This window comes from Mastomys coucha, unplaced genomic scaffold, assembly GCF_008632895.1.
Source record: "Mastomys coucha isolate ucsf_1 unplaced genomic scaffold, UCSF_Mcou_1 pScaffold12, whole genome shotgun sequence".
Classification (NCBI taxonomy): domain Eukaryota; kingdom Metazoa; phylum Chordata; class Mammalia; order Rodentia; family Muridae; genus Mastomys; species Mastomys coucha.
Window position 1 is genome coordinate 19414078 of NW_022196894.1, and position 8096 is coordinate 19422173.

At 40.4% G+C, this 8096-nt stretch overlaps 1 long non-coding RNA gene across 1 annotated transcript in view; it reads left to right on the plus strand.

The window, feature by feature from the left end:
- The first annotated feature begins 5017 nt into the window (after window positions 1-5017).
- The window catches only part of LOC116086339, a 6697-nt gene continuing 3618 nt past the window's right edge, over window positions 5018-8096 (plus strand). The window contains exons 1-2 of the long non-coding RNA XR_004116878.1: window positions 5018-5043; window positions 5845-5947. This is a non-coding gene — a long non-coding RNA (uncharacterized LOC116086339). The remainder of the gene's footprint in view (window positions 5044-5844; window positions 5948-8096) is intronic.

Genomic DNA, 8096 nt, shown 5'->3' on the forward strand with positions numbered 1-8096 from the left:
TCTGCCTGCCTCTGCCTCCCAAAGTGCTGGGATTAAAGGCATGTGCCACCACTGCCCAGCTTGGTTCCTTTTCTATTTATATAAATAATAAGATGGGAATTTTGATTGGGATTGCTTTGAATTTGTGAATAGATTTTGGGAAAATGGTCATCTCACAATATTAATTCTACTAATACGTGAGCATGGGATGTTTCTTCACTTTCTTTTGTCTTTCCCCATCTCTTTCTTCAGAGGTTTAAAGTTTTTATTGTAGAGGTCCTTCACCTGCTTGGTTAGGTTTACTCCTGGATATTTTGGTTTCTTTGAGGCTATGGTAATGAGAATATATCCATGATCTTCTCTGTATGTTTGTTGTAGATGTGTAGAAAAGCTATTGATTCATGAAAACTGATTATAATTCTTGCCACATTACTGAATTTATTTATCTTTTCTAGAAGCCTTCTGGTAGAATTTTTGGGATCTCTGATACCATCCACGAATAGGAGTAATTTGACTTCTTTCCCTATTTATATCTCTTTAGTTTCCTTCTCTTGCCTTATTGCTCCAGCTTATGCTTTGAACACAACATTGAAGAAGAAGAGGATATCCCTGTCTTATCCCTGACATCAGCGGGATTGTTTTAAGCTTTCCTCTGCCTAGACTGATGTTGGCTGTGGGTTTCTCATGTGTTGCTTTTATTATGTTGAGGTGTATTCTCTTTGGCCCTGAATTCTCTAGGGCTTTTATCATGAAAACATGTTGGTTTCACCAAAGGCTCTTTCTGCACTTTTTGAGATGATCCTGTGATTTTTGTCTTTAAGTCAATTTATGTGGTTTGTTACCTTCCCTGAATTCTAGGGAAAAAACCAACTTAGTCATGGTGAATAATCTTTTTTTAAAAAATGCATGTCTGTATTCTATTTGCAAGTGTTTTATTGAACATTTTTGAGCCTATGTTCTTCAGGGATGTTGGCCCGTAGTTTTCTTTTCCTGCTGTGTCTCTACCTGGTTGGGGTATTAGAGTGATGCTGTTTGATGGAGTTTTGAAGGAGTGATCATGCTCCTTCTCTTCTTTTCTTTCTCTTTCTTTTTCTCCTTCTCCTCCTGGCTAGATCTTCTTTGAAACTCTGGTAGAATCCTGCTGTGAATCCATCTGCCCTGGACATTTTTGGGGGTTAGATGGCTTCTTATTACTTTTTCAAGCTCCTTGTTTCTTATGGGCCTATTTGGGCTTTTGACTTGTTGGTTTAATTTTAGTGGTTTGGCTGAATCTAGAAATACATCCATTTCTTTTAGGTTTTCCAACTTAACAGAATAAGGCTTTAAAAATACTCCTTTATAGGGGGTAAATCTTCTAATCTAGTAGACATGAACATTTTTCTATTTACATGTGCCTCTACAGTTTCCTCACCAATGGTTTGCATTTTTCCTTTGAAGAAGGTTCACCTCCTCAGTTACATTTATTCCCAAGTATTTTTTTACCTTTCATTTCATTACTTTTTAGAGACTTTACCACTACTGTACAGAAATGCTACTGATATGTGCATGATGACTTTAAATTCTGCCACTTTCCTAAACGTGTTCATTACTCCTTGTAATTTTGGGTGAGTTGTTAGGGTTTTACCTATGCTATCATATTGTCTTCAAGAAGAAATAAATTCATGTCTCCAAATTAAAAAAAAAATACTCCTTTATAAATTTGTGAATTTCCTTGTTGTCTGTTGTAATGCTTCTCTGTTCATTTATCGTTCTATAACTTAGATTCTCTCTCTTTTTTTTTTCTTTTGAGTAGTTGGTCTAAGAGTCTGCTAATCTTGTTTATCTTGTCAAAGAACCAGCCCTTAGGTCCTTTGATTCTTTATATTCTTTTCTTTGTTTCCATTTCATTACTTTCTGCTTTCATTTTTATTATTTCTTGCCACCAACTAGTTGTTTTTCCAAGTTTTTGAATTGCATCATTGAGCCATTTACAGGTTCTCCCATCAATTGCTAGATGACGTCTCTCTGGTTCTGATGACGATTCTGCTAGGCTCTGGTCCCAGAACACTCTGCAGGCAGGACAAATTGTAGGTAGAAGGTTTTGTAGCTGAGTTGGTGTCCCCATCCCTGTCCTGAAGCCTTCCCTGGTTACAGAGGATGGCCAGTTCAGGCCCTGTGTCCCCCATTACTAGGACTCTTTGCTAGGTTACTTCATAGATTCCATGAAGTTTCCACTGCATTAGGTTTCCACCTTGCACCTGAAATGCCCTCAATTCCAGTTGTTTCTCCAAGTACCCCCCGCCCCCCATCAACCTGAAACCTCCTGTTCCCAGCCCCATCTACCCTAGTCCACCTGGGAATCTATTCTATTTCCCCTTCCCAGGTAGATCTTTGCATCCCCCTTAAGCCCTTTTTATTACTTGGTCTCCCTTTGGGTCTATAGACCATAGCATGACCAACGCTACATTTGACAGAAGGCTAATATCCAAAATATATAAAGGACTCAAGAAACTAGACATCAGCAAACCTAATAATCCAGTTAAAAATGGGGTACAGATATAAATAGAATTCTCAACAAAGGAATCTCAAATAGGTAAAAAACACTTAAAGAAATGTTCAACATCCTTAGCCATCAGGGAAACGCAAATCAAATGACTTTGAGATTCTGATTCACACCTGTCAGAATAGCTCAAATAAAAAACACAAGTGACTGCTCCTGCTGGTGAGGATGTGGAGCAAGGAGAATACTGTAAAAACATGTACAGCCACTTTGGAAGTCAATATGGTGGTTTCTCAGAAAATTGGAAATCGATCTATTTCAAGACCCAGCTATACTGCTCCAGGGCGCTTACCCAAAGGACACTTCATCCTGTCACAAGGACACTTGATCAACTATGTTCATAGCAGCTTTATTCATAATAGCCACAAACTGAAAAACAACCCAGATGTCCCTCTACCAAAGAATGGACACAGAAAATGTGGTACATTTACACAATGGAATATTACTCACCTGTTAAAAACAATGACATCATGAAATTTGCAGGCGAATGGATGGGCACTAAAAAAAAAAAAAAAAAAAAATTCCTGAATGAGGTAACCCAGGTCCAAGAGAGACAAATATGGTATGTACTCACTGATAAGTGGATGTTGGCTCTAAAATAAAAGACAATCATGTTCTTTCTGATTGTTTAATGTAGGCACCAACACTATACACTTTCCTCCATAGGACAGCTTTCCGTGTGTTGCAGAGGTTCTGCTGTATTGTATTTACAGTTTCTTTTAGTTCCAGAAGGTTTTTTTTTTGTTTTTTGTTTTTTTTAATTTCTTTCGTGATATATTCTTTGAACCATTCCCCATTCAATAATGAGTTACTGAATCTCTATGAGTTTGGGTATATACTAGAGATTGGCTTGCTGTTTTTTGTTTTTTTAATTTATTACATTGTGGTCCAGGTAGGGTGCATGAGATATTTCAGTCTTTTTTAATTTGTCAGAGTTAGTTCTGTGTCCAGGGATGTGGCCTGTTTTAGAGATGCTTCCAGAAGCTGCTGAGTGGAGTGTGTGTTCACTGGTGTTTGAGTGGAATGTTCTGTAGGTATCCATTAAGTCCATTTGACGTGTGTATGTGGTCATTTAATCCTGATGTTTTCCCATTTATATTTTGTCCAGATAAGCTAGTGTTTGTGTTCTCAGTGATACTTTGTGTTTTAGTAATTATGTCTTTGAATTTCTTTCCACAGCCTCTTGGGTACTCTCATTCCTCTCTTCAGCCCAAATATTGCTTCCTCTAAAAGCTTCATTTGTTGGATATAAAAATTTAAAGGCTGTGTATATCATAGGATATTTTTCTTTCTCCTTCAACTATGGTGAGTAGTCTAGGTTGCTCCATGTGGTCATTTAGAACTTGGAATGCATTGCTCCAGGCTCCTCTGGTTTTCAAAGTTCCTACTGAGAAATCAGATGCTATTCTGATGGGTTTTCCTTTGTATGTGACTTGTGTTTTCCTCTTGCACCTTTATTTTGTTCTATATAATTAGTGTTTTAACTATGATATGGTGTCTTAGTTAGAGTTTAATTTCTGTAAAGAAACACCATGACCAAAGCAACACTTATAAAAGAAAACATTTAATTTGGGGCTGGCTTACAGTTTCAGAAGTTTAAATCCATTATCGTCATGATGGGAAACATGACAACTTCCAGACTGACATAATGTTGGAGAAGGAGCTAAGAGTTCTACATTTTGATCCACAGGCAGCAAGGAGGAGACTGGATGTATTTCACACTGGGTGTAGCTTTAGCATTTAAGACCTCAAAGCCCAACCTCCACAGTGACACATTTCTTCCCACAAGACCACACCTTCTCCAATAAGGCTATACCCTCTAATAGTGCCACTCCCTATGGGCCAAGCATTCAAACACATGAATCTTTGGGGACCAAACCTGTTTAATGGTTTGTTTCATGGTCTTGTTTATTTGGCATTTTTTGTCTTTCTTGTACCTGTATGGATGTGTCTTCCCTAAGTGTGGGAACTTCTCTTCTATGGTCTTATTGCAGATCTTGTCTATGCCCTTGACTTGAGAGCCCTCACCCTCATCCATATCTAAGATGTGAAGATTTGGTCTTTTCCTGGTGTTCCACATTCTCTCTTCCTTTCCTGTGTGCTCCTCAACCTTTTGCATTTCTTGCTTATCCAGTCCAGACCCTCCACTTGATCTCTGAGTCCTGATATTCTGTCTTCTGCTTGATTCATTCTACTTTTAAGGTTTCCTTTGAGTTTTCCGGTTGGGCTGTTGGGTTTTTCAATTCCATCTTCATTTCATCTCATCTTCAAATATCTGCCATCTTACTGAACTCCATTTTCAGTCGTGGGTTATCTTTGTCATTTCCACCAGCCTTATGTTGTGTGTTCTTGAGTGTCACTCAGGCATTTATTCTCTTTGAATTATTCTTAAGTTCCTTACGTGGTTTCATTGTGTCCTCTTTAAGCTTGAGTTCTTTGATGGCCTTTATGACTGTTCTCTTAAGTTCTGTGTCCCAAGGTTCACCTAGGTAACCCTCACTGGCAACCATTTCCACAGGACTAAGGTGTCTGGTGTGGGGTAGAAGGGGATACTCTCTCTTTATCTTTCATAATGTTTGTATTTATTCCATAAGTTTGTATTTTATTCTCATAAGGAGTTCCATGTGCACTCCTGTTAGTTTTGTGTCTGATGTGGAAAGAGTAGGTTGGAGCAGAAGAGAAAGTGTGTGGACAGGTTGGATTGGAAGGTTGAAAATGGCCTAGATGGAAAAAAAGTAAAGAGGATGCTACACTGGTGTGTAGGATGTGAATCCTAGTCCAACCCTGGAGTGTGAGGGTAGAGCTGGCCAGGTGGAGATGTTGGATCTAGTGTAGGCAGGGCCTATGTGTTAGAGGCAGGCAGTGTGGGTCCTAGAGGAAAGCTAGAGGTTGATTGTGTTAAAGGCTGTGGCACTGTATGTGGGGCCTGGGTCATATGCAGGGGCTTTAAAGAGGTGGAGGGGATGGTCAGGCAGACTCATTGGTCTAGACCCTGGAGAACAGTGTAGAGGATCAGAGTGGGTAGATAAGTTCTAAAATGGGTATTTGAAACCAGATCACTAACTGCATAAGCATTCTTAGTCCCTGGCATACTGAAGCTGCAGAAGTTGAAACTTTTGCCAGAGGAGAAGTTAGGATAAGGTACAGACAGAAAATAATGAGGCATTTGAGGTCAGAAAAAGTTGTAGCTAAATGAAGACAGCTGGCTATTGCTGGGGGCGATTACTGTGCTAGAGAAATACTGCAAATGGTGTATAGTGATTATTACTAAGGTAACATGATCTGTGAACATCAGAGCATTATGTAAAGAACCTCATCTCCTGTAGTCTCAGGAGAGAAGAAGCAGAGGAGTCACACCTAAGATTTAATTATAAGAGTTCTGGAGTTCTACAGAACATGGATTCTCAGGACAAGTTCATCATGTCAAAGGTAAGGCTTTGACTGGGAAGATTTATGATATGGGGCATGGTGCTAATCTTGGTTGTCAACTTGACTACATCAGGAATAAATTAAAACCCAAACATCCAGGCATACCTGCGAAGGATTTTCTTGACTGGACTATTTCACATGGGAAAATCCACCCTACATCTGGATCATTTCATGTGGGAAGACCCATCCCAAATCTGGGCCACACCTACTGGGTTACATAAAAGGACATGGAAGATGGAAGCTTTTGCTAACTCCTACTCTTGCTGGCAAGTTCATTTATGCTGCTGCTGAGACATTCCTTCATTGATATTAGAACATATTTTTAAGGAGTTCCATGAAGCCTGAAGACAGGCAGTTCTCTAGGTCTTCCCTGGGACTGTAGTACCAGAAAAGGGGCTGCTGAGACATTCAGTTTTATGAACTGAATAACTATTAGATACTTGGCCTTTCCATCAGGAGATAGCCATTGTTGAAATATCCAGGCCACAAACAGTAATCCACTCTAATAAAGCCTCAATTAAATATTTACACATATAATATATATGTAGATATACATATGTATATACACATAGGATAAAATGAATTTTATTTCATAGTTATTCTATCTGTTCTGCTCTTCTAGGGCAGTTGGCTCTCAAACTGCCTAATGCTGTGGCCCTTTACAATTCCTCATATTGTGGTAACTACCAATGTTGAGGGTAATTTTAAAATATTCCACCTTTGCCCAGGAACGGCCAAGCTACCAGCCCCTCCTGGATCCCTTTTGTTCCACCCAGCTTAGTTCCAGGATCAGCCACTGCCAGCCCTAACCCGGCTTCTCTTTCAACCTGCCTTTGCTCTGGGAAGGGTCATGCTACCAGCTCTCACCTGAGACCCTTGAATCCACAGATAAAAGACACTCATACACAGCCTGTTTCTTTAACTTGTCTACTATGAACAATTGTTGGGCATAGACATCTCCTGCCTGGAAAAGCATGCCCTTGCCATTTTATTATCTCCATCTCTCCTCCTGCCCTAAACGTAGTGGCTTGTTTCACCTAGCCTCTGCCAAATGTCCTTGTCCACCCACCCACACAGCAGAGGCCACAGCCCCTGCCTCCTCATCAAGGCCTTTCATGATTGCTGGGCCCTTCTTCCTCCAAAGCATGGCAAAAAAGCCTCTCATTCCTTTGTGTCTCCCTTTTCTTCCTGGGACCTGGAAGTCCCATCCGTACCCTCTGCCCAGTGATTAGTCTTCTTTACCCACCTTCTTTACTGACAAATCAGGAACCAACTGAGGAACAAGGTTAGCATCAGAACCTCCCCTTACACACCAACCATAACATTATTTCATTGCTACTTCATAACTGTAAGTTTGCAAGTTATGAATCATGGTGTATCTGATATGCAATCCCAAAGGTGTCTTGACCTACAGGTTGAGAACTGCTGCTCTGGAGAACCTGGCTAATACAGAAGGTTTAGGTCACTGCATTTCTGAAGTCAAATAGTGGGGTCAAGAACCCCTGTGTGCAGCGCCTGATCTGCAGGTTTCTGAGGCACACCTGATGAGGCTGTGTCCATCAGCTCACAGAAGCAGGATTATCTTCTTAGCTTGAGATAAAGAGGCAATAGTAGTTCTAATATACACTGCCTGAACTGCCGCGGCTCATTATTCAGTTTCCTCTGGACTAGGTGTCCCAGTTTACAGATCTCTGGCCTAGCAAGCAGGTTAGTGAATCCCATCTTTGGCACTTCATATGAGACACTTACAATATAGTTCACAACTAGCAAAATTACAGTTGCAAAGTAGCAATGAAATAGTTTTATGGTTGGTGTGTAAGGGGAGGTTCCTCTGCTGCGTCCTGACAGCTGCATTCTAAATTATCCATCACAATACAACAAACAACCTCCCTGGTAGTATGCAGTTCATTGTGCTTATATCTTTAACTATAGAGCAGAAAATCTGAGGTTCAAGCTGGCTTTTGAGACTACATCTTGCTCAGTACCGACATCAAGTCCTTCCCTGGTGTTCACAGAGGTCCTCTCTGTAAGCTTCCCCAAGCAGTTATATTTACAGTGTGGCATAAAAATTTCTGAGCGGGGCTGGAGAGATGGCTCAGGGGTTAAGAACACTGACTGCTCTTCGGAAGGTCCTGAGTTCAAATCCCAG